We start from the raw sequence: 25526 nt of genomic DNA on the forward strand, positions 1-25526 counted from the left end.
TGCATTATGTTTCTATCTCTTGCATGTCCACATTGCCACAAGGTCTTATTTTTACAAAACAGACCCATCATTCTTTCCCACAGGATGAAAACATGGTTAAATACTTGCTGTAAAAAAACCATTATGTGATGTGCTAGCCAAATGATACACTAATACTCCGACGTAAGTGCTTTTTTGGCAACTACTCAAAGGAGAAAAATCACATCGTTTTCAACCCCAGTGATGATAAGATTACACAAAAGAAAGCAAAATATACAAAACGGGTTGATGATAAATATTGTACAATAAATGGAGAAGAAGCCGGTTTTCTTGCTGTCACACCCCTTGCAGTTTTCTGTAATTTTTCCATCACTTGAGGCAGCCACGCCAATTATTTCCATCGTATTGGGTGTCCCCTGAAAGAAAAAAAACCTGACAAAAATAAGGATTTGAAAGATTCCTTTTCAGGAACTTCCTCCACCAACTATTTCCTCCTTTTCAAATGGGGCTTTCAGAAAGGAAGTGGTGGCCAGCAGTAACATTCCCCATGGGAGGGACCCATCTTCCCTTCACATGTGGAGAAGCAAGAATATCCTCTTATGAGGCAAAGCAGGAAAAGAAATCATCCTTTCATTGGCGGTGTATTCCGACCGGATAGGTGTCTGGTGCTGTGTCCAAGATGGTACCTTCTGAAGAGTCATTTCCAATTGGCTTCAAGCCCCACATTGCAGACAGACAGTGTAGGGCCCACTGGCTTATCCTCTATCCAACTTCTTTCAGTTGGAAACAAATCAAGTCATTAACAGAAAAAAAAAAATAGCAACCCTTAATCTTCACCCAGATCCTCCTTCACTGCAGTGGAAAGATTTTCTTACATCCTCAGCGAGGCGCTCAAATATTTCTCCTGTTGCTAGCGGGCGTAGGGTTGGTGGAAATATTTCTTGCAGCCTTTCACCTTTTTTTCCCCAGTTTGCAAACCCAATTTCCTGCCTTCTGCGCATCGCCTTGCTCCTTGCTGTATGCAGGACAGTGGAAGGAACGATCTGGAAGGTGTCTGAGAGCCATTTAGCGGAAGTTGGATGACTATTTATCGCTTTCAAAGGGAGACGATCGGCTGTTAGTGCTCGCAGGATCAAATGGGTAAATGAGAGGCAGAGAAGATCGCCATTCAGGCTAATGGGATTTACACTCTCAAATCAAGTTATGTGGATGCATTATAGGGAGTTCACATTGAGGGGAGCCAATTACCCCATTAGCACTAATAGGAATTGCACTAAGGTATCACGTGAGAAGACGCGTGGAGAAAGATTGCAGCTTTCCCATGCTTATTAGGGATTGTTTTCCTAAACAAGGTAATATCTGGTGGTTCTGGATATTTAGCCTTGCTTTCACCAAGCCACTCCATTCATAAAGCTGGAGAAGGACCTTCTTCCCAAAGGGCTGCTACAGAGACTCAGCTCCTCTATACTCACTGTAGCCTTTCTTACGCAAACAAGGGCATACAACAGGTAGGCCTTCTGCTGCTGAGAAAGTTACAGATGGAGATGTACATGCCTTTTATCTGCAGTTCCTGCTGCCTCTCAGAAGTTGCATGCTGGCTTTGTCACTGGGTGCTGTTGTTTACAGCCATCTTCTCGCTGGCAAGTGCCCAGCGGACACATTTATTCCCTGCACAGTGCACAGAGGCATCTTAAACAGATACCTGTAACCGTAATGACGCTTCTTTCTTGAAGAAAAGGCAGCAAAATTAAATGCAAGCGGCACATTACCACACTTGTTTTAAATTGATATTTAATTAAAAAGTTAATTATTAATTAAGTTTATCAATTGCACATCAGTTGTTCAATAGAAAAGGGCTCATTCATTTAATTATCTGCGTGCAACCGATAGTATATGCTTTTTAGCCAGGCAAGGTTATCTCTGCATCTCTTCTAATTTAGATCAGTTTAGCTTCTAATCTATCGAGAGTGCTTCCTTCTACGAGCTTTTGATTTGATCTATAAATGTTTACTTACAGAACTGTTAGGTATTAGAAGCTGATCAAATAAAGGGAAGAGCTGCACTGCGCTCACTGAAGGGCGCTGGTGGTGCTTGCCTGCAAGGGGCTTCCACGAGCTTGGTTTAACAGTGCGCCTGCTGTAAAAGTTTCAAAAAAGATAAACATCCACCCCGAAAGTATGTTAATAGCCCAAACAATGGGGAATCTTCAAAGGGCCAGAGAGGCCGGGGAGCAGAACACAGTGGCAGATAGCAGCACCGCTGGGCGAGGACTGCAGGGCATGGGATGTGGCAATGGCATGAAGTCTGCTGGGCTGTGGGGGCACGCTGCTCTCCCAGAGCCCTGATCAAAGCCTCAGCCTAAGGCTCCCGCTCTTCTTTCTCCCTTGCATGGTTCCTATGTGCAAATCAACAGCTGTTTATGGAGGGGTTTTGGATGACACGTAGTAAACCATACAGTAAACACCTCCAGTACTTGGATAGTATAGTGGAGGAAAATGTCTTGCAGAGGCTGTGGCTCTAAGAATGTGTTCTAATAAATTGCTTTGTATTTATTTTAACCACAAATTATGGTCCTGTTCAATTTCTAACAAAATAGCACTGAACACTGAACCATAGAATTGTTAAGATTGGAAAAGACCTCTAAGATCACCTAGTCTGACCATTCACCTATCACCAACATTGCCTACTAAACCATGTCCATAAGTACCACATCTTCACGATTCTTAACCACCTCCAGGGAAGGTGACTCCACCACCCCTCTGGGCAGCCTGTTGCAGTGTCCAACATATACACATATAGATTTAAGATGTTAAAGGACTTTGGCACATTAGTATCCAGAGACCAAACTGGCCTGGACCTGGTATCCAAGATGCTGAATGAACACCACTGAAGTCAAGAGACAAACTGCTCAATCAGACCTTGGAGCATCATAGGATGCTATAGAGAGGCACTACATAACTACTTAGAATAGACCGCAGCACTCTGTCTCCCTAAATATTTCTCACGTCCATTGCATGATAGGAGCCCTTCATGGGCAATCACCACAACACACTCCCTATCCCAGGACTCCCCCGTGTAACACAGATCATGAACACATGATAAAAAACTGTAGCAGACCATAGAGGATCAGACAAGGAAAAGGTGGGAGAAAAAGATGTGACAGAGGGCTGATGGACTGCCTTGAGGGGGCAATGCTGAAGCAGATGTGTCCTCTCAGAGCTTAGTCAATCAAGAAAAGGAAATGTATCACAACAAGTAAATAGCGATGGCAGAAGTTCATATAATTCAGGTGAATACTCAGTCTGCAGCTTGTATTTGATCTGAAGACAGCAAGCCCAGGGCTGTCTCCCATCTCTTGAATGAAAAGCACTAAGGGGAGAGGGCTTTTAAAAGGAGGGTAATTTACAATGCAATATTGCCGGGGGTGGTGGCGGTGGTGTGTTTGTACAACTGGAAAGAGGATAAAAGAAATCTCCATGAATAGTAACTCTATGTTTATAGATGGGTGCTTTGTTGCCAACTCTGCATGCAATGAGCATTCATCTTCACCAGATATTCAAGTGGCAGGACTTTTTCAAGCAACAGTGTTTATAGAAAATGACTGTTTTGAAGCTCTACACACTAGAATTTGAGGAAACTCAAAATTTACATTTACAAACATCATCAGTCACTCTATCTGACAAATCAGAACAGAGGAATCTGGCTAACTACTATAGATGTGCAGCAAACAGCAGTTGCTTTCTCCAGAGATTTGCTACATCAGTTAAAATGAGAAATTTATCATGCATCTACTCCCAGATAGTCTGAAAGAAGCCAAACATATCAAAGCACTCATTTGTGAGGAATTATTTACACCAGCCCTCCTTCTTGACTAGAGGACAAAACTGGAAAGTTTCCTTTCTGTTGTATCACCCATTCCAATGTGGCTCTAAGCCAGGGGATATTCCTTTCCTTCAGAAATGAGACTAAAGATGAGATACAGAAGAGCTTCCATATGCACATAAGATATCAATGAAGATGTCACATAAGCAAGAAGTTCTGAGAGACAGAGAACAAATAAAACCAGTTTGTTTGTTTTTCAAGGTGCCACTGCACAATGAGATGGCTGATAAAGTGAGAGTTTTAACTGGAGCTTCTCCACAGCTGGGGAAGATCAGAAAGCCCTTTGGCTCCCCTTGACCCAGTGTCTGCTGAGGATCCTCTGCTGTTTGTTAAGGAATTAATTAACACTACAACACTACTTTTTGCAATAGAGGTGCTAATTTAGTCTGTCATCTCCATTCAACCATCTTCTCATAAAACCTGTAAGAATTTCGTATCTCTGAGCTCTCTAGACTTTGTGGCCAAGTGCTGTTGAAAAAGTTGCTTGGGGAAGGATTCAGAGAGATGCTGGGCTGCTGTAGGACCTCATACCACTTGTCTTTGGATTTTTGGTTGAAAAAAAAACCACCAAAAAACCCAGCAACATTGGTTACTTTGAACAATTTCCTCATGCACCAAGCAGTAAGGACTGGGAGGGTGGGGGGTGGGAAGGGATGAAGCTACTTCTTTGTAAGGTACAAAGAAGCAACCAACTCTTCCTTCCATCCCCAGTGGATTCAAAACTTAATATAAAATAACTGGGTTCCTCTGGTCTTACAGCCCAGGAAAGGTCAACACTTGCCTCACTGAGTGCTGCTGCTGGGTTTCTGCCCCAAAGAATGAACCATTCCAGCTGTCAGCAAGCAAGCCATCTATCAGTCAAGGACTGGACCTTTCAAGCAATACTTTGATGAAACCTTTGGCTTCCAAGCTGAATCTTCTGTGCCCATCAGTAGGCCCAAGCTCCCCTGGCAAATAAACACAGAAGTGCTAGTGGGTAAAGCACGTTTGTGTGAGATTTCCAACCCAATTTTGCAGACTCAGATGTTAGGCAGTTTAGATAAGAGGATGATTAGAGGTCTAAGCCTTAGGTTTGAAATACCCAGACATCCTGGAACCACCGGTGCAAATCCCAGCAGCGTTGACTCAGCCCTACAACCTCCTGATGAAGATAAAGTGAGCTCCGTGCAGAAGTGTGACTTGTCAATCTTCACCAGCAAGACCCAACTGGACCTAAGATAACGATGGTGGTGGCTACAGCATACAAGAGGATTTGTTATGCAGCAGAGGTGTAGTATCCTAAGTCTGTCCGTGCTACAGCTGTCGCTCTTGGGCTCCACCAGCAGTGATTTATAGACCCTAAACTTTTCTAGAGTTTTGCTCCAGCATGTTCAGTATGCATGTCCAGAGTTTTTCAGTGCTCCCAGCTAAGCAGCAGCCCCTCTTATCTGTCTGCAGTGCTATATATTGACCACTTTGGAAAAGCACTGTATCAGTACAGCTTGGGAGTCACCCTTAGAGAAAAGCCTCACAGAAGCATACAAAGTTTTTCTATCAGTTGGTGGAACAATCCAATCATTTTTGTTTAAAAAATAAATAAATCAAAGCCCCAGATCTCTGGAATGACCTTCACACTAATATTTGGTTTGCCAAGCACAGCTACCCAAAAATTATCAGCAAACAACTTTTAAAAAATAATCTGAGCTAATGGAGTTAGTCTTTCTTTTCCCATTTGTTACTGGACAATTAGCCAGCATGACATTAAATTCCTGCACGCATTTCCTCTTCCAAGTTATCCATAATATTTTTCTTTAATAATTCACAGAGTACTTGCAATTAAAGCTTGCAATTTATTCTTTTGTGCTGCATCCTGAAAACTAAGCCAAGCGATCAGGGTCTGTTGTGGAAGAAATGCTAAGAAAAAACACCCTCTTCTGTAACTATTAAATACAGCAGTGATGACTGATTTCACAGCGAAATATATGAAGTGCACTTTAAGAAAGTATGGAAACAGCAGAACTAATTAAACCTTTGCCTTTCACGAGTATTAATTACAAGTCAAATATTCAAAAGACACACATGTCAGTATTTTCAAGGGAAACTCTACAAATGAACACTGGTACAATCCCAGTGGCACATAGTCAATCCTCATCCTCTACTAAGACCTACGGATAATCAAATCAAGCCGGGGCAACAGATATTCAGTTTTATTACTCAGTCCTACATAAGAAGAGTGGTAGGAAAATTAGAGCTCATTCTCTCTCCTCCTGTTCGCACTGTGGCCAACTGGATGATGACCCATTGGCACCTCCACCCCCAAAATGCTCTCCTGCAGAGGCTGAGGATGCGGTGCTCATTCACATTTCTTGAGCCAAAAGAAGAATCCCCAAACTGCTGTCCACCAAATTCATATGAACAAATTAAAATAAAATTAAAATTAAAGTAGTAACTTTAAGAGAGGTGGAAGCATGGATCCTGTTTTCCCGGACTTTGTGTTCCCTTGGTTGAATTATCCTGCATCTTAAAGGGTACAACTCTCCTGTACATGCTGTGATGGAAATTTTCTCCAGTTGGCTGCAGCTGCAATGACTGCAAGAAAACATCTATCCCTCTCTGTCTCTCTCAGATTTTTTAAAGATTAGTAATACTGCTTCTGCACAAGGAGAAGCTTTTACTTCAGTTGAAATAAATGGTTTGTCTCTCTTCTACCTGGCTTTTTATTTTCAATAAACGTAAGACATCCACCCCACTGCCACCTTTCACTGAACCTTGCAGATAGGCTCCGAAGTTACTGCAGGAAGCAGTGAGACCTATTTCTTTTAAGGAGAAGCTAAAAATGGCTACAGAAGCCATGCGTACAGACAAGAAAATCTAAATAGCTTAATGGAAGTCTTAGCTTTCCAAGTAAAAGTGCCCATCTTCTGGCTTTTAATACCAGGCAGCCAGCATTTTCATTCTGCTTTAGTCTGACTTAAATTGTAACTCCCCTTGGGGCAGCATCTTTGCTTTTCTATTTGCTTTTAAAATGCCCTGCATGCCCAGGAGCTACAAGGAAAAAATTATCTCTGGTGCTGCAAGGAGAAAAGTCTCCACTAAGACGCGCCTGAGTTTTGTAATGAAATTGTCCTCATGTTCAGATGTCCCGGTGCACAAACTTTTCCTCGACAGGGTTTCACTAGAACTAATACTTGCCTTTTGTTGTTTGAATACACAAGGAGACTGCATCTGGGCTTGCGTAAGCATTCACATCAGAAGGGTCTTTGTAAGTGAAACTCCCCTGTTCAGAGAAGAGAAAGAGTGATTTTCTCGACCCATCCCAATTTGGCAATAAAATTCAAATGTGGCAAACCAGACTATCCAGACTTTTATTTTTCCTTTCTTTCTTTCATTTCTCCACCCCCCTCCTCTCCTTTCTTTTCAAAGTAACAAACATTTTGTTGAATTGTCCTAAATAATGACGTTTGAAACCACTTCAGTCTGTTTAAGATCTCAGGGGGAAAATTTGGTGAATAAATGACTTGGGATAAATCAAATCATCCTGTTCTAACAACTGTTTCTTTCACTCTCCTCATCTTGATTGCTATCCCTAATTCTGCACGCCCCCATACCTGCATGGCCAACTTCAGGGCTTCAACACTTCTTTGCAGCCACCCTCTCCACCCCATCTCCAGCGCTTGGCCCTGGTGGTCCCCGACCCAGCTCTTCTCACAAAGCTGTTAGGCTTCTCCCAGCTTGTCTTCTATAGCAACTTTTCTCTATGCAGTTCCCAACCTCCCTCCACAGCCCCACACACCCCGCTGCCAGGCGTCCCCTCTCACCACCCTTTCCATCAAGGCCAATGTGCGTTGTACAGCTCTATCCAGCAAGGAACCTCGGCTCCTTTCAGCTCTCCATTCCTCTTCTCCCCTTAAAAAGAAACTTCTCACACAAGCACAGTCCCGCCATCTACACCACAGCCCGGTGCCTCTCTACATCTCACTGCAAAACCAGCCTAGCACCCACTTCTCCCTACCCATGCAGTCGTTTGACACGGTAGCTGTATAATTTACAGCAGCCCTTTCCAATGGCCTTTGGATAGGATTTGCATAGGAAACATGGCCCGGCACTGTGCCGAGGAGTCAGGAGAGGTCAACCGTTGGCTTGACCTCCTAAGCCCATCTGCCTTCGCGCAGGCAGAAAGACATGCTCTTAACATGTATTATCTGCTCAGGACATTTGTTTCGGGAGCAAGTTGCGTTAAGCAAAGGTACGTCAATTGATAATAAACCTGCTCCACGCTGTCATTTGTGGGTGATTTGAAGAAAAACAGACCACGTAATCAGGTCTAAGGGGTCCCTAATACCAGAGACGCTGGTGCTGTCAGCTATAGAAAATAATTAGAACGTTATCCCTGTGGCAAGGAGAATGTAAATACATCTAAAATACGACATAATGACATTCTCCTCTGTAAGCCAGGGGATCTGCTTCAAATAAAAGGGCCATTAACACAACAATTAAAGCCGAGGGGGCTGGTGAAGCAGGGAGCCGGGCTGGTGCAGGGCGAGGCGAGCAAGCGCCCGGCGTAAATCTTTCGCCATCCCAGCCAGGAATGTGACTATTAGCCCTCTCATGACCCGAGGGCTTCCCAATAATGCATCTGCTCTCTGTCAGGGCCAGGATTTCGTAACCTTCTCCAGCCCAAGAGGAGGGCCAACTCCACGGTGCGGCGCCAAAGACGGAGCGGGGTGGCTCCAGGCCGGACCTTGGCCCCGGTTCAGCGAAGCACTTAAGTGCTCGCCGAGGGGACACGTCTCGTCGCAGCAATTTGTGTGCTCAGAGGGAAACACGGGTGGGCTTTTCTGAATGAGGCCCAGCCAGACTCACCCAAGGCAAAGCCGGACCCGTTTTCATCTTCATTTCTCCATTTTCTTTGGAGGATGCATGCTGCGGAGGTCCCAAGCTGCTCTGGGGATGTCCTTGTTGTGAAATGCCAGCCTATGGAACCTAGGAGACCCAAAGCATGGGGAGCACTGCAGAAATTCAGACAGTTCCAAGGATGCAATGTCCCTCTTTCCACTGTCCAGGCAGCAGAGGGCTTCAAACACAGAATCACAGAATCGTTTGAGTTGGAAGGGGCCTTAAGGCCATCTGGTCCAACTCCCTGCAATGAACAGGGACACCTACAGCTCCACCAGGTGCTCAGAACCTCGTCCAGCCTGACCTTGGCTGTCTGCAGGGATGGGACACCAACCACTTCATGCCCCAGACACACTTAATATTTCTTAGAAGCCCTATAAAAAACTTACAGAAATTATGGGTGAATGCATGGAGAGAATATCAATTGCTGCTTCTCTTTCACTCTCATTGAAAGAGGAGTAGGTGAAGGTAAGAGCCCAAACACATCAGGAACTTTGATTGTGGGCAGAACACACCTGGTATGCCCCCATAGGACCTGTCTCTGATTTTGAAAACTCTTATACAAAAAAATAAATACAACTGAGCTGTAAAATTAAACTTCCTCATTTACATAAGGCTCAGATATGGGAATTGGACTAAATGGCCTTTAAGATTCTCTCTTCCAATGATTCCATGATTCTGGAATCATAAGATTTCTTAAGAGGAAGCTGATGGGTTAGGTAACAAACACAGATTTTTTTTCATACATAAAGGCCTCACCAGGTTGAAAGTACTTTTAATATTTACCATTGTTGTTGTTAAAATTGGATGACTTTTTGTGGTAAATGTAAAGTTTTATGTGTCCAGTGGAAGTTTGTGAATGTCAGAAAACAGGAAACAATACTGACCTGGTTGGTTGTGATGCTCAGAAAGAGAACAGTGCTGAATTCAGCTCTTTGGAATGATTTGTCAAAAGGCAGTTTTATTTTATCAGTCCTCTTTTTCAGTTCTGCCAGTCTTTCTAAGAGAACTACCTAGCAGACACTTAAAAACAAAAACAAAGCAAAAAAAAAAAAAAAAACCTCAAATTTTTCTTTTCAGCCACGTTTCAAAACACCAAGGTAACATGCTTCCTGCACCATGCTTTCAGCATGTGAAAATTAATCCTTTACCCAGCAGTAAGTTCAATTAGTTGTGGGATATACAGAAACACTAGTAGGTATTTAAAGGTGACTTTTTTTTTTTTTTTAAAGAGGACAACTCATATCCTCTCAACATTTATGAGTAAGGAAGATCATAGAGTTGTTTGAGTTGGAAGGGACCCTTAAACGCCACCTAGTTCAACTCCCCTGCGATGAACAGGGACACCCACAGCTCCATCAGGTGCTCAGAGCCTGTTCAGCCTGACCTTGGCTGTCTCCAAGGATGGAGCACCCAATACCTATCTGGGCAACCTATGCCTCACTACCTTAGTTGTAAAAACTTCTTACATCCAGCCTAAATTTTCCTTCTTTTATTTTTGAAACCATTTCCCCTTGTCCTATTACAGGAGACCCTGCTGAGGTGTCTTTCCCCTTCCTTCTTATGGCCTCCCTGACTCGCACCTGATCTAAAGAGAAAATTAGATTTGCTGAAGTAGAACAACCATCACAGCAATATCTGGGTACAGAAAGAATTATGTAAGCAAAAAGTCAGCTACATGTCCAATATAGAATAATCTTTGAAGATTCTCATTACAAGTAAACACAAGGATAATAACTAGAGGATAAGCTAATTAGTCATGCAAATCTGATGGATTTTCGCTGCCTCCTTCCAGTCACTTACTTCTTTAGAAGGCATTTCTTTTTCTGAGTAGTGCATAGTTGTGCCTAGTTCAGCACCCAATTCATGTTGGTTGGGCAAAAAAGACATTCCTTTAATCTTCCGACACTTTGGTCCTCCACGTGAAGTGCATGGAAAGTTTCCAACAGAGTGATAATATAAAAGAAAATATTAGCAAAAACTCCCATGGGACAAAACGAGGTGGTGTTCTCTGGGAAATCTCATGCCTGAGCATTGTGGACAACAGTAACTTAGAACCTGTGAACAGAAGGACAGCAACCAACACATTTGTCTCTTACGATTATGCAAGCTGCCTTATATATAATAGAGCTAGTAAAAATGATCTGAAATAAACAACATCCAGCCTTTACAACTAAGGTCACACCGGCCAAAAGGACTGTGAGTGTTCCAGAATGCTAGGAACAAGTTTCTAGACAGCTGGAGACATTTTGAGCAAGCATGGGCCAAATTAAACCGACGTGGGAAGCCAAAGTGAAACCAGTAAAAGCTTGCCTACTCAGATGACTTTTGTTTGAGCTGGCAGCTAAATTCAAACAAAATTCCTAGGATGATACTGCTTCAACCACAACAGCAGTCACCTGAGTCATGTGATAAGCGCTTCGCTGTAAAATCTGAGCATGTCACTCCTGAGAGCACTCGCACATCAGATCCATGGGAAGTAAAAAAGAGGGGGGAAAAAGGGAAAATAAAAGCTTTTGTACAAAACCTGTGAACCAAGTCCCCTCTGTCTCTTTCCTTCCAGACATTTCTGAAAAAACAGCTCACTGGAACCGCAAAGAACAACAACAACTGAGCAGCATTCTAATACGGGACATCCTGCCTGACCAGTTGGAGCCAAAAGAAAAAAGCAAGCCATAAAGTCGGAACTCAAATGGGATGTGCAAAACCAAAGCCTTGCATTTGGGGGCATTTTTTTCATTTAAACTAATCTAATCAATTGGTCACCATAATAGAGGGTTCAAGCAGCTGGCTTAGTTAGGTCTGTCTGTGACGAACCTTGGAACCAAAGCCATGTGTTCAAGTGCACGCACATTTGCATCAACTATCATGTCTTAAAATATCTACTGTTGACTTTGTGCATCACCATTAGTAAGTATCATAACACAGAGTATAGTCTAAGCGTTGTTTGTGAAGCATCCAATCCCTAGAAATACCCATTTACTAAGTCCCAAGGATGGATTTCCTCTCATATTGACACACAAACCATGGGTGAAAGTTTATCAGGGATCATTACATTGTGTTGATGACCCTGTCTTGGGAATGGCTACAGATTAGAGAGCACGAGAAATAATACAAAATGATGCTAAGAGAGGAAGACCGTAAAACAAGATAGGATCCTGGGAAGAGTGCATTTTTTTCCAGGAAGCTGTAAATATCTGGAAAATTGGAAGACACATTAACCACTAAAAGAATCCTTAAAAGCAGAATGCTTAAAAGAAGATAATTGGCAAAGCTTCTAAGTACGGTAATAGCCAGTTATCACCTTCACCTATGAGCTGCTATCTATTTTCCATTCTTCCCACCAGCCAGGGAATAAGATCTCATGTCTTTCCTGAGAAGAGTAGGGGCACAATGTGATGTATGGCACTGGTTCCCTCTGGCCCATCAGTATGGAAAGAAAAGACTATAGGGATGATGCACAACTAAGCCCAGTTCCAGCATGGTGTCAGATCTCAGCTGGACTGCGACTCCCAGCACGGAGTCCAGCTTGGACACAGGAGCTGGAAAATGCTCCTTGGCCCTTATTCAGTCTCTGGGATATATTCCAGAAATGAACCAGCTCCAGAGCCAAGGTCTGATAAAATGGAGCCTGGGACTGGACCAGGCTGGGTTTTTTTTAAATCCATAACCCCCAAAACCCAACGGTCAGGATTCTACAAATCCAGCGCTGTGCCTGACAAGTTGGGTCACTGAGGGCACCAGGCATCTGCAGTCCATGTTTGAGTGCACCTCGCATTTCAGTATAGTGCAACTTTCCCTTTTTTGGTCATTTACATAAAATGGAAATTACACACACTCAGTTTTGCTAGTTCAGGGCCATCTCTGACTTTGCTCTACTCTTCACTGCCACCATCTTATTTTGTATTTTGCAGCCACACAGAGATAAACTCAGTGAGTAAATTGCCAAGGGATGTTGAGGTTGCTGTGAGAACAAAACCAACAGCTGTCTTTCTTTTTATCTAGTAAGGCAAAGGCTTAAATTCTCCTAAGAATAAACTGGTTTTTATTGCAAAAGAAAGAAAAATTCCTAGCAACAACAACAAAAGGGAGAAACGTCCTATGAGAATATAATGGAACTGTGCTAAATTACTTTAAAATAAGAAAACCAGGGTGAAGGGGAAACTCCCCAAAAGTGAACAAGTGCTCTTCAGATTTTAAACAAGGGGTGGATTATTTTTTTTCCTTTCTTTCTCCCTTTCTTTCCAGCAGCTAGAAGTCCCATCTGGTTCCTGTTTCTATTCATCTGATCTCCCAGAAACTTCTAAAAGCCATAAGCATCAGCCAAAAATTCCCCAGGCATGGACTCCTTTCCAAAATAGCCCACAAAATGGCATTTTTTAGGTGGGTTGGTTTGGAAGGAGCGGAGGGGGGGGATGTTGGTTTCTGTGACATTCCTAGGAATTTCTTGCATCTATTCTCCCCTCTAGAATTTCTCCTCTGCCCGAAACCCCTTCTAATTTCCACTGGAACATCAGCCAGCAGAGGGACTACCCACTCCCATGTAGAGGGATTCAGACCTTCTTGTGAGAGCTCATGAGCTGCTGAGAGGTTTTCATCTCCAAGAAAGGCAAATGAACTTGCAGTTTACTCACAGATGAGGTCGTCTCCATTGGGCTGGTGGCTGTTTAGTCCAGAGGCTGCATAACTGGACATTTTCCTCTGTGATGGCAACATCAGGACAGGAGTTCTGTTAAGGCAAGGTCAAGGCGAGACTTTCAGAAATAGAGGCTTAGTATAAATGGGTAAGATAGATGAGGAAAAAGGGCTTGGATCACCTATACAGCCTCTTATGGCCAAAGGGAATGATGTCTTTTCCTACATGGGAACAGCTGAGGTGAAGGCAAGCTGAAACAGTGACCCTGAGTTCCTTCATGATGGTTTTGCTCCGCAGACATGAGGCTGATCAATGACTGGTCCCTCTGAAATGCAACTAGTGTGTCCAATTTCTGTACACTGGGGATCTAATTCAAGTAAGTTTGATAAGGACGGCTAACTCTCTAGCTTCAGCCTGTGCCTCAAAGCCTCCCGGGACACTACTAAGTTAAGACTCTACAAAACCTCAAACAAAAGCAGTCCCCCCCCGTCCCCCCCCACACACACTTTTTCTTTTAATACACCTCTTGGTTACACCATGATTCCTATGAAGGTGCCCAGACCTGTCATGGAGACTCCAAGCACAGTGGTCTCTGCATTATTAGAAGCCCCATAATCCTTCACTGGAGCAAACAGCTTAAAAGTGCAATCTTTCAGGCGGTAATTCAGAGACACAGGGAGAGCAGAACAGCTCCAGAGAGCTTGATGATGAGATGGTCTGAAGAAATTTAACCCACTCACCGCGCCAGAAGAAAGCAGTCCAGGTCACTGATTACTAAAGGTTGCTAATTTTAGACATTTGAATTAATGAGATTAATTTAGTCTCACAAAAGAACTCAGCTGCTTGGCTGGATCCATCCAGCATTTGTGGGAGAGGAACAAAATAAACTAAAAGGTCACAGCCTTATCTCAACATCCTTCACTTACGTGTGTTGACCAAAATCACTGCTTGGGTAAGCCAGCCTGGCCAAAGTGCAAGTGTGCTGGCCAGAGACTTTCTCTTCTGCTGCGGAACACATCCTCTCATCTCGTCTTTGCGTCTTCCTAGGATGCAGGGAGAAGAAACCAGCAATTTCTCCAAAACTGCTGGCACAACTGTGGCAAATCAGAGAACTTCAAGAAATCCTGACATCCCCATGCCCTTCCCAGCTGTGAAACAGGTGATTTGATTGAGCAGGGTGATTGCACCAAAGACCAAGCAGCTTTTCTAGTCAATGCACAGCTACAAACATCTCTCAAATCCTCACAGCAATTAAATACTTCATCAATAAAAAATAAACACACTTCATTTTCTATTTATAAAAGAATCTCTCCCTCCTCCCCCCAATGTTTTATTTTAGCAAGTGCACTCAACCATGTTCTCAATCTGCACTTCATTTCCTGCTATTCAGCTTTCTGTGGTTCACAGACAAAAATACCTGGGGGGGAAAAAAAGCACAATACCAGATCCCAGGAGGCTCTGACTTACCGCAGGAAAAAAATGTGGCATGCTGCATAACAGGAGCCCATGCCCATGCTGGGAGCAAGGAGGCACAACGGGCAGAGCAGAGTACATTAACTCAGATGTTATGGTGCCAAGAGCTTCCTACCACTTCTCCAGCCATGAGAGCAGTGAGCCGCTCTGTCTCCATCATCTGCCACTGGTTCCTCAGGAGCAGTGGAGAAAGCAAGGAGTTCTTTCTGTTGGAGGAAAAGCAGCGTGCTGGGCAATCCTTCAGCCCCAAAGCAAGAGTAATCAAGAGTTTGAGTCCCAAGAAAAGGCTCCTGGGTGATCTGTGAGCGGCGTTTAGTATCTAAAGGGGGACTGTAAGAAAGAAGGGAACAGACTCTTTAGCAGGGTCTGTTGTGACAGGACAAGGGGAAATGGTTTCAAACTAAAAGAGGGAAGATTTAGATTGCATATAAGGAACAAGTTTTTACAATAAGGACAGTGAGGCACTGGCACAGGTTGTCTAGAGCTGTGGCAGATGCCCCATCCCTGGAGACACTCAAGGTCAGGCTGGATGGGCTCTGAGCACCTGATGGAGCTGTAGGTGTTCTTGTTCATTACAGGGGAGTTGGACCAGGAAGGCTTTAAGGGTCCCTTCCAACATAAATGATCTTGTAATTCTACAGTTTCTGCAGCCATTCCAGTCCACAAGGATTCTAAACAACTGTGGTTGGCACAATGTATGAGAGCATAGAATCGTAGAATTGTTAAGGTTGGAAAAGACCACCAGGATCATCCAGTCCAATTGTCCTCTAATGTTGTCTACTAACCAGTTGCCCCTCAGTGCCACATCTCCACATTTCTTGAACATCTCCAGGGATGGTGACTCCACCACTCTCTGGGCAGCCTGTGTCAGTGCCTGACCACTCCTTTGGAGAAGAAGATTTTCCTAACGTATAACCTGAACCTCCCCGGGCACAACTAGAAGCCACTCCTTCTCATCCTAAATCAGATTCAGCCTAGCAGCAAATTGCAAAGGGATTTATGAACCAAGATATATAGGGTATCCTCGGGCAGGATGTGGCCATTTGTGATTTGGATAGAAGGACGAAGTTTTGGAAGAGGGGTGAAAATGAGGATTTATGTTCTTGGTGATGAAGTTCTCCTCACCTGCTGCATCACACTCTCTTTTTATCTCTTTTTTTCATCACACTGAACTTTCTTCTAGTGATGCTCCCTGCCAGAGAGAAAACATAGGACACAAGTGAGATGAGCCCGACAAGGAATCCACCAAAAGAGACTTGGCAGATCTACCTCTGTCACAGCCAAGGGAGAACAAGTGAGGCTGGGGATGGAGCCATGGCAGTCCAAACAAGACAGTCCCACACTGGCTGCTCCACTGGTGGCAGAGATGATGGAAACAACAGCAGGGAGCTCACTCACTCATTTTTATCAAGCCTCTTCACCCCAAGTAATGTGAAACGCGATACTAAATAGGTGACACAGTCTTAGAAACAGTCTGTGCTCCAGCTTCCTCTGCCATCCCCAGTGGAGAGTTGCAGCTACAGGGTTTGTTGGGGTTGATTTAGCAAAGGGAAAGGAGAGAGGGAATGGAGCCAGAGCCGGAGAGGGAGAAACAAGAAGGAGAAAGGAACGTCCAGGGAAGGAGCGAGCTTGGGGCTAAACGTAAGTGTTAGGGAACACAGAAGAGTTTGTAAGCACAGAGATGGGAAGGCAGAGAAGGAGAGCCAAGGATAAATTGTTTTGATGAGTGCTCCAACCCTGAAATAAATATAACCACCCAAGGGGGCTGTGTGACTCAGTCTGACATTTTGGCTATTTTTTTCATGCCACCAGATGTAATCAATTTAGCTGGGGTTGGTGGGGGAAGCACACACGTTTTTATTGCATTCTAATGTCCACCAAAAAAAGATGTATTTTGTTTTGTTTTCTACTTGGAGTGTATGGCACTTCATGCAACACCAAGCACGAGCAGAACTTCCACCTGCCCTTCACCATCACAGAAATAAGAGTTTGGGGGTGTAGGGGCAGATGGATCTGTTTAGGTGCAGCCGGTGCAGCCAGAGCAGCCCCCTCATCTCCACTGCAGCGGGAAGAAAATCTCCAAGCCAGAGGAGAACGTAAAGGAAAGCTGTGCAACCTCATTCGCATTCACTTCAATATGCACGAGGGAACAAATATGGCCAATAACATCCTAAGATATTGTCGTGCTGAAATTCTTTGTTTACCAAGAAACGACATGTTGAAAGCCCTTGGCATCTACGAAGCAGATGATTTCTATTCATTTATTTGAAGCATTTTGCAGTACTTACCCAGACGCTTGGAGTGATTATCTTGCCAGATCTCATGTGGAGGACTGGGTCAGATGGGCGAGCTCCAGCAAGTCTCCTGGTGTCCTAAAGGAAGCGGTGTGGTACTCAGGCAGGTAGCACTCACCCTCCAAACCCATCCCACACCAAGAGTGTCCGTCCAGCTCACTGCTTTCGGTTGTAGGCTCAGTTGGGCATACAAACCTTCAACTCCTGTCCAAACCTGTGGGGAAATGTTTCTGCGCATTGTTAAACAGCTCCTGCATTCAACCCAGAGGCTGATGCTGTTCTGTGGTAGGTGAAAAATTCTTATATTTACTCTCTGCAAAATATTTTGGACTCTGAAGACTTCTTGCTCAGGCAGACTCCTCCTGAATTAATAACAGCTTTGCCTGAGCAGCAGTTAGGAAATGAGAAGAAAGTGCCATGGAAATCAGAGTATTTTTCATTCATTCTGGTGATGGACTCTGCAGATAAACGTGCCGTCGGGAAACACCCATTTCCCTTTCTGCCATGCAGCTGTCCACCTCTAGCTGCTGCCCATTTACCTGCAGAAAGGTTGTAGGAACTTAGCCCAGCACAGGGCCTAAGATCACACATGCTCAAACTAAGCAAAACTGTCCACTGAACTGGTCACCAGCTCTCCAATACCACACCTGCTGTGTCTAACATTCACAGTACCATACACCCTGTATTTTCCCTTAGAAACTGTAGAGGTAGCTTTTCCCCAGTTACTTCCTCCATGGCTAGATCTTTGAATGCCCTCTCCTTGCATGGCTGTCGGCATGGAAAAGAAGCCCAAGTTCCCTTGCAGGGTCTTCTTCTTGCCAGCTCTGTTTTAATTAGCGCCATTGCCATCTCCTAGGAAGCGAAGGCGTTTAGGAATAAGGATCCATGTGAGGTCACATAATTTCTTAAGATGATGTACAGTACTTCTTCATTTTCAACTCTGAGTGCATCTTCCTTCTCTCTTGAACACATCTCCAGAATCTTAAACGCTACTTCAAAAATCAAATACACTGCATTTATTTAAAGTGTCACAGTTAGTCTTATCTGTTAATTACAAAATATTTCCCCCTTTAAGTGAGTCGTTTGAAACATACATAAATGATTTTAGAGCAAGAATTCCTTATCACCTATCTTTATGTTTCAAATCAAGCCATCCACCATGATACGTTCTGAGCATTTTGCCAATGCACTGTGCATTCAAGGAACTACTTCATGCGTGCTCAGTACACGGACTACGCCAATTTCATATGTATGTGTGTGTGTCTGGAAGTACCAAATTAATATTTGCATTCATACGCTTGTGGAGACAATTTCCAGACATTCAGGAAGTTGTCCTGACATGATGGGGTGGAGAAGGGAGTGGAGAAAATTCTACGTTTGTGCGATGACCTTGTGTTAACTTTGTAATGCCACAAATCCTTGGACTGGAACTCGCTAGCTTTTGAAGATTTAATTAGTTAGGCTTACTATTTGGTTATCCTGACTTTCTAAGAAAAAGAAGGCTGTCAAAGGAAAACAATCTTTAAATTTGAAAATCCAAAGAAAAATGTGCATTAAACCACAAAATTCCTGTCAATAATAAATTCAACCCTACAATCACTGCTACAGAAACATAATGAATGGAGGTTTCTCAGTGCCAAGATGTAATTTTTGCTTCTTCAGTTCTAAACAGATTTTTCTGTGTTTGACTTGCCCTTTCTTTCTTTCTTTCTTTCTTTCTTTTTTTTTTTTAAGAAATAAAATTAAAGAAGAAAATGCTAGCAAACCAAAAGCCTCCTACCAGGGATACTCATAACTGAGTTAACACTGGGCTTTTAAGACCAGCATCCTCAATCCAGATAGGAAGAAAGGCAAGCTGCAAATCCAGTACACGCATTAAGATATCCATTTTAAATTTCCACAACTTCCTAACTGATAAAATACTTTTCCTCAACCTGAGAAATTTTTTAGCCACTTCACTAAGGGGATGGAATTGAAGTTGCACTAAAAAAGTCTTGATATTCTTCGATGCTAGAAGTGGAGATATTTGCCCTTATATTTTTGAATCATTCTTTAAAAGTAGAGCAGATCAAAGACTAATGATCAGTTTGTTCTTTTGTTTTTTGTTTTTTGTTTTTTTTTTTCAACAGAAAGCATGATTTTCACAAAATCTGAATGTTCCATGGAAAAACTTCAGTTTTGCCAGACCTTTGCAGCTTTCCACTTGGGGAGATCTAAATAATTGATTTCCTTTTATGTTCCAGTTGATGGAAATGTAAACTTTTAAGTCAATTTTCAAAACAAATAAACAAGTAAATAAATCAGAATACATCATCTAAAGATTTTCTTCAGCTTGACATCTCCTTGGGCATGAAAGATGAACTTTCACCATTGGTGAGGAGCTCCACAAAGGGGACTCCAACCAGCACAGTCCATACCTTCAGAGCAAAAACTTGTCACTGGGCTTGGATGAAGCATGGAAAATTCCAAAAGGAATGAGTTTGAGAAAGACACAAGCACAAGTGAAGGAGGAGAGGCAGGAATAGCAGTTGGAGCTCAACCTCTGTTCCAGCAGCTCTTGCCAATGGCTGTGAGTGCTAATAAGGAACAGTCCCCCTGTGCATGCCATGTGCAGCCAAGGCAAGATGGATGCATTCATTTCTGCTGTTGAGCAGTCCAGACCAGATACTGGCTACGGATGCGTTAGTAGAGACCCTTACCAGTATTCTTCCACCCTGAAGAAACACTTCTTGGGATGCAGCACATTAATGCAATGCAATGCTGAGCCTCCTTTTATCCACTGCTGCGGCTGCAGGTTGGGTATCACCAGCCCATGTGCATCTCCAGGGCAGCTCAGCTTTTTCTGCATGTCCTGCCTGAGCACTGAGGCGTTTGCAGCATTGCCATGACTTCAGACGGCTGGCAGGGAGGGGACCTGGAGATGATAGGTCCCTGGGGACACCTAAGGTCAGGATGGACGGGCTGTGAGCTCTTGATGAAGCTGTAGGTGTCCCTGATTATTGCGGAGGGGTTGGACCAGATGTCTTTTAAGGGGCCCTTCTATCTCAAACAATTCTATGATTCAGCTGCCTTTCTCATCTCTTTACTTGTCAGAGCAGCTTATGGCCCAACTGAGACCTCTCCTGTTGCAGAGGGAGATGTCGCTCCTACAGGATGAAGGGTTTTTTGGAGCCTTTCTTCCATGTGCCCAGCCTCTCCCTGCCTTCCCCAGGCCTGAGAGCAACCAGAGGCAATTGCAACCTGAGTCCCATCCCAGCCCCAAGAGTCCCACACACAGCTTCTCCCCACACACATCTCTGCTCTTCCTCCTTCAGAGTAGGACAGCTGTCCCCAGAAGGCAGCTCTCAGGACAATTTTTAAACAATCCAATATAAATGGAGTTTGCAAACCTATTTCTTCACAGTTTCTTCCTGCCCTGGAGCACCTTTTCCTTCTGTTCACCCTGCTGGGGCTAGCAAAATGGGGGGTGTTTTCTTTTTCTCTGGAAAAAAGGAAAGAAAAAACAAAAAAATCAGCATTGCCAACTCTTGCAATTTCAGTCCCACAGTACTTAATGTTTTTCTTCACCCCCTCCCCAGCTCCATGCTCTGGTGAATTATGCAAAAATCTCACATTTCATTTTAAAAAGAAAAGAAAAAGGAACAGGCAATTCACAAGCCTCCAGGTTCTAGAGAAAAGCTGAGAAATGCAAGGCCAGTACCCTTTAAAGCACCTCCTCTACTCTGAAATCAAGTACTGTGGAAACAACTTTTTTTTTCTTTCTTCTTTTTAAAACATTTCGTATTTTCTTCCTTTTCTTAAAGGAAAACATATCTCATGGTTTTGATCTATTCTCATGTCCTGAAGGGCCCAACTGAGTTACGTGAAGTCTCAGATAATTCCATGGGTACCACCTATGGCCCACGTTGGCCAGATTTCAGCTCCCAATGAAACCACATGAAGATGAGAATGGCGTTGCCCCAGTACTTCCAGAGCCACACACTGTTCTGCTCATACACATCAGCGCAGGGCCACAGATATCTGTGAAGGGTCTGGAACACATCTGACAGGGAACAGCTGAGGGAGCTGGGATGGTTCAGTCTGGAGAAGAGAAGGCTCAAGGAAGACCTTTTCACTCTCTGCAGTACCCTGAAAGGAGGTTGTGGTGAGGTGGAGATTGGGCTTTGCTCACAAGTAACAGCAATAGAATGAGAGGTGATGGCCTCAAGTTGTGCCAGGAGAGGTTCAGGTCGGGCGTTAGGAAACATTTCTTCTCAGAAAGAGGGGTGATGCATTGGCACGGGCTGCACCAGGAGTGGTGGAGTCACAGTGCCTGGAGGTGTTCAAGAACTGTGGAGATGTGGCACTGAGGGATGTGGTCGTGGACATGGCGAGGGTGGGTTGGTGGTTGGACTAGATAATCTTAGAGGCATTTCCAACCTTAACAATTCTATCATTCTATAATCTAACCATGCCCACAGCTCTAAAAGGCAACTTGGCGCTGCTGATCCCTTCATGTCCTGAGCTCACAAGCACCACCAGCCTGACCAGGGCTTATCCCTGGCTCTGAAGGATGTCTGCTGTGGGATCTCGTGGACACCTGGTTGAGACAGAAAGCATGAGGGCACTGGGACAGATCTAGCTGTTAAATCAGTGCCTTGAGGGGACATGCCTATCTTCTTGCTGCGAGCCTCTTCCAGTGTGGAAAACCTTGCAGAGCAAGGTATGCTCAGCTAAGGACAGTAACTCTGAACCAGTTGGTGGTTTTACTTTTCTCCTTTTTAAAAAAAATTATTTCTAAAATACAACTCATCCAACCTGAAATGTTGTGGCTGCTGTTTATATATGGAAAATATTTGATAGCTCAAGTCAGAAAATATAAAATTGAGACTTAAGGGCAATCCAAAACTCCTAGGGTCCTCAAAATCAGACTAAAAATACCATGAGAACAGACTCCCTTGGACCAGACACCAATTTTCTGCAGCAGCATGAAGGAATTAAAGCTGTCCTAAAGCACCAGCTGGGCCTTGCCCTGACATTTTCATGTCATCTGCTCCCTGGACCTCTTGTGTCGCCCATGTAGGGGTGGGCTGGAGCCTTTCGGGGCCCTGCTGTAATCCAGCAAACCTTGGCTGGTAGAACCGGCCCCAGAAGAGATTCCAGCTGGCTTAAGTTAGAGCAGCCACGGGGCTGCTCTAACTTAAACCACCTGCCAGTTCAGTCCTGGGCCAGCGCTAGGATCTGGGAGGTATAAGTGTGGCCGAAGGCCAACTTTGCCTGCTGTCTTCCTCATCTGTCCAAATAGGAGCCAGAGGTCCAACCCCTACTTATAAAGAGCTCTAGAACAGGGCTTCAGAAGGACACTTTGGAGCTCCTGCTTGCCTTTAAAAATGCAGGAGTGGGGATCCCACCGCTTAGCCCCATCCTCTGTCCCTTTTCTCACCATGTGCTCCTAATCATGATATTGAAGCCCAGACACGAGGAAATGTGCAAGGACAGGTTCTTTCCTGGAAAGGCTGATGCCTTCTGCCCTCATTTGACTTCCCAGGCAGCCTCTCCCCTGCAGCTCTGGCGTCTCCACTCCTGTAGGGAACCAAGAAATACAGACCCTGCAGCTCTTTTTGAAGAGTGGAAAACAGAATAAAATAATAATAAAAATGATAGTTAAAAAAAAAGGCAAAAAAACCTTTTCCCAGACATGTCCAGAGCTCTTGACTCTTGTTTGAGCTTTAACCACAAGATCACAACCAATTTGCACAGCCGTGATTCAACCGTATTTAGAGAGAGAGATACATAATCATGCGTGATGGTAGGAATTACCCTGATAATTCAGCCTGGATTGTCCTGCCCCTGCCCTTCCTACTTGCCTTTCACCCTGCAGCTTCCAAAGATAATGAGTAACAGTGATATTAAACAGGGATTTGGGTGGGTTTTTTTGTTTTGTTTTGTTTACCTTTTTTTTCCTCCCAGAAAGTGGATAACATGCTACAGTAGATAGAAAAATCCATCCGACTTTATTTAACTGTAACATTTATTAAGAGCAGTGAAAAGGTCAGTGCGGAGCTCTCAGTGTATGGGCTAAACTCCTTTCCCCAGCCTTGAATGCGACAAGAAAGCAGATCCTTTAAGATGCAACTATCTTAAGCTCCCCTCCGATGGTTAAACTCTTAGTAATTCTAGGTTTTGGAGACAAACGTCAAAGCAGAGGGCTCTTCCCTTCATTATTCAAGTAAAGGCCCCATCAATATTATCTGTAATAAGAATCTGCTGTTGACATGGCTCACCCCGCAGTTCCTGTTCCAGGCAGTAGTCCCTGTCAATAGGATTAAAGTGGAGGAATGCCTTTGACAAGTCCACTGGCTGTTGATTCATTGCTGCCATCAGGCTGCAGTCTGAGAAAGGCTCCGGACACCATTGGCGAGCCCACTGTGTCCAGATGGGGCACACAGCCTGCAGGCTTTGATTTCTGGTGCTAGAGGACAGAGGGTTGAGATGGAGAGGAGAACATAGGAGAGGGAGAGCCTGAGTGGCTCGCATTGTTCATGCCCTACATCTGCACCTTTGGGTAGGGCATAGAAAGGAAGTTGGGTGCCAACTCCACTTTTTCCTGGAGCACAGCCATGGTTTGTTGGTGATGGGAATGAAGGGTTTTGCTAAAGGGTCCAGAAGTACCACAGTCAAAATGAAATAATGTGGTAAATGCTCTGGAAGGAAGGCTCTGGGCACCCAGAGCTGCAGATTGCTGGCATGCAGTTGGGCAGACCCAAACCTTGATTACCTTTTGCTGTCTTGTGTCATGAAGCTCTTGATACAATGGCTCTATTGTCACTCATTGGCTTCTGTGGGCCTGTTTGCAAATGATCAGCTCTCCATCCCTGCAAGCAGGTGGTCGAGGAGGGACAAGTGGGTCCCTGGAGTCATATGGATACAGCAGTGCTGAAAAACCAGCACTGAACTGCCCAGAGAGGTGGTGGTGCCCCATCGTTGGAGACACCCAGGGTCAGACTGGACAGGCTCTGAGCACCTGATGGAGCTGTGGGTGTCCCTGCTCTTTGCAGAGGTGTCGTACCAGATGACCTGTAACGGTCCCTTCTAACTCAAACAATTCTATGGGTCCATAATTCTATGATTCTAAGTAAGGAAAAAAGTCAGGGGAAAATCATGGCCTCCTAACCTTCTGCCTCTCAACATTCTGAGCACACAGGACACATGCATGCACCAATACCATCATCTTTTCCAGTGACTAAGTCCCTGCCTAATCTGTTCTGTTCCTGTCCCCTCAGGTGCAGAGGCCAGGTCAGGAAGCAGGCAGCACAGAGTAAATAGATTAGCTCTTTTTAAAATAAAACCTCTATTCTTATCCCAAGGAAAAAAAAATAACAACCCTCATTTTCAGGAATTGTTACATTTAATTAGGCTGCAGGTTCCACTGGGCTCTATGCGCGGAGCCAAGAAAGCAGGAATGTCAAAATATTCTGCACGCGAGATGAAAAGCCCTGAGCTGGGTGATCTGGTGAAAGGGAGCCCTGTCAGCTGGCTGTCAGCTCAGCAGTAAGTTTTTCAAACCTAATTAAAATGATCGTTAAGAAGAGAGGGGGAAAAAAATTAAAGAAATACATTTTTCCTTTTTTTTCCCCCTTCTTAAAAAAAAAAAAAAAAAAGTTTTTAATCAGCCTGATTTCCTGAGTTGAGTTTGCCAGGAGAAAAATGAAATGGAGACACGGGAACCCACATGTGCACCCAGGGGTGGGACAGAGGGGGATGGGGTCAGCCTTGGCAGGAAGGACGGGGCACAGGGCTCTGTTCTCGCCTGTTTCCTGCCACCTTCAGGGGGAATGGGACCTTTTGGACCCTCTGTAAATAAACAGGAGCGCATCAAAGGGACACCTGAGTGCTGCACCCGTTTCTGGCATACTCAGAGTGCCTTGCAGGCTCGTGGATTTTGGGCTGACGGCTCAGACCAAAAGGGCTTTTACCACTCTGGAATGAGCTGCTCTGGTGCTTTGGAGCTGATAGAGAAAGGGAGTTTGCAAATCCCAAAACAGGAGCTTTAGAGGACAACTTTTAGCTACCAGTGTGTTCACATTCATGCTCACCTTCCTCTCCATGGGTTCACTGTTTGTATGTGCAAGGCTGATTTCAGGGCTGTGCTCCGTGGGGTCCTGCAGCAAAACAGGAGGTTGGGAGGCAAAGCATAGAGCGAGTACTGAGAACTGCAACAAAATGGGCATAAACACAGACAAAGGGATTTCAGTCATGAAACTCCAATGCTTAAAAAGACATTAGGCCAATAGGTGCATAAACAAAGTGCTTCCCCCTACCACTCTCTGTCCTACTGCCTCCAAGAAATATATTTGCTTACTTAAACAATCTCTTTTTTCCCAGCCTGGTTTCCTAAAGAAACAACT

General features: G+C 44.3%; 3 long non-coding RNA genes across 3 annotated transcripts; all 3 read right to left on the reverse strand.

The window, feature by feature from the left end:
• Positions 1-8748: 8748 nt before the first annotated feature.
• LOC125698687 (uncharacterized) lies at positions 8749-10770 on the reverse strand. The gene is made up of 3 exons (XR_007379271.1): positions 10540-10770; positions 9624-9759; positions 8749-8823 (listed from the first exon to the last, which is right to left on the reverse strand). It is a non-coding gene; the product is annotated as an uncharacterized LOC125698687 (long non-coding RNA).
• Positions 10771-13381: 2611 nt separating this feature from the next.
• On the reverse strand, positions 13382-17341 carry LOC125698685 (uncharacterized). The gene is made up of 5 exons (XR_007379269.1): positions 17134-17341; positions 15971-16037; positions 14840-15051; positions 14299-14415; positions 13382-13465 (listed from the first exon to the last, which is right to left on the reverse strand). It is a non-coding gene; the product is annotated as an uncharacterized LOC125698685 (long non-coding RNA).
• A 2224-nt stretch (positions 17342-19565) lies between these two features.
• Positions 19566-25325, reverse strand: LOC125698684 (uncharacterized). The gene is made up of 3 exons (XR_007379268.1): positions 25215-25325; positions 22562-22701; positions 19566-20620 (listed from the first exon to the last, which is right to left on the reverse strand). It is a non-coding gene; the product is annotated as an uncharacterized LOC125698684 (long non-coding RNA).
• Between the last annotated feature and the right edge of the window lie 201 nt (positions 25326-25526).

Source organism: Lagopus muta, chromosome 11 (assembly GCF_023343835.1).
Source record: "Lagopus muta isolate bLagMut1 chromosome 11, bLagMut1 primary, whole genome shotgun sequence".
Lineage (NCBI taxonomy): Eukaryota > Metazoa > Chordata > Aves > Galliformes > Phasianidae > Lagopus > Lagopus muta.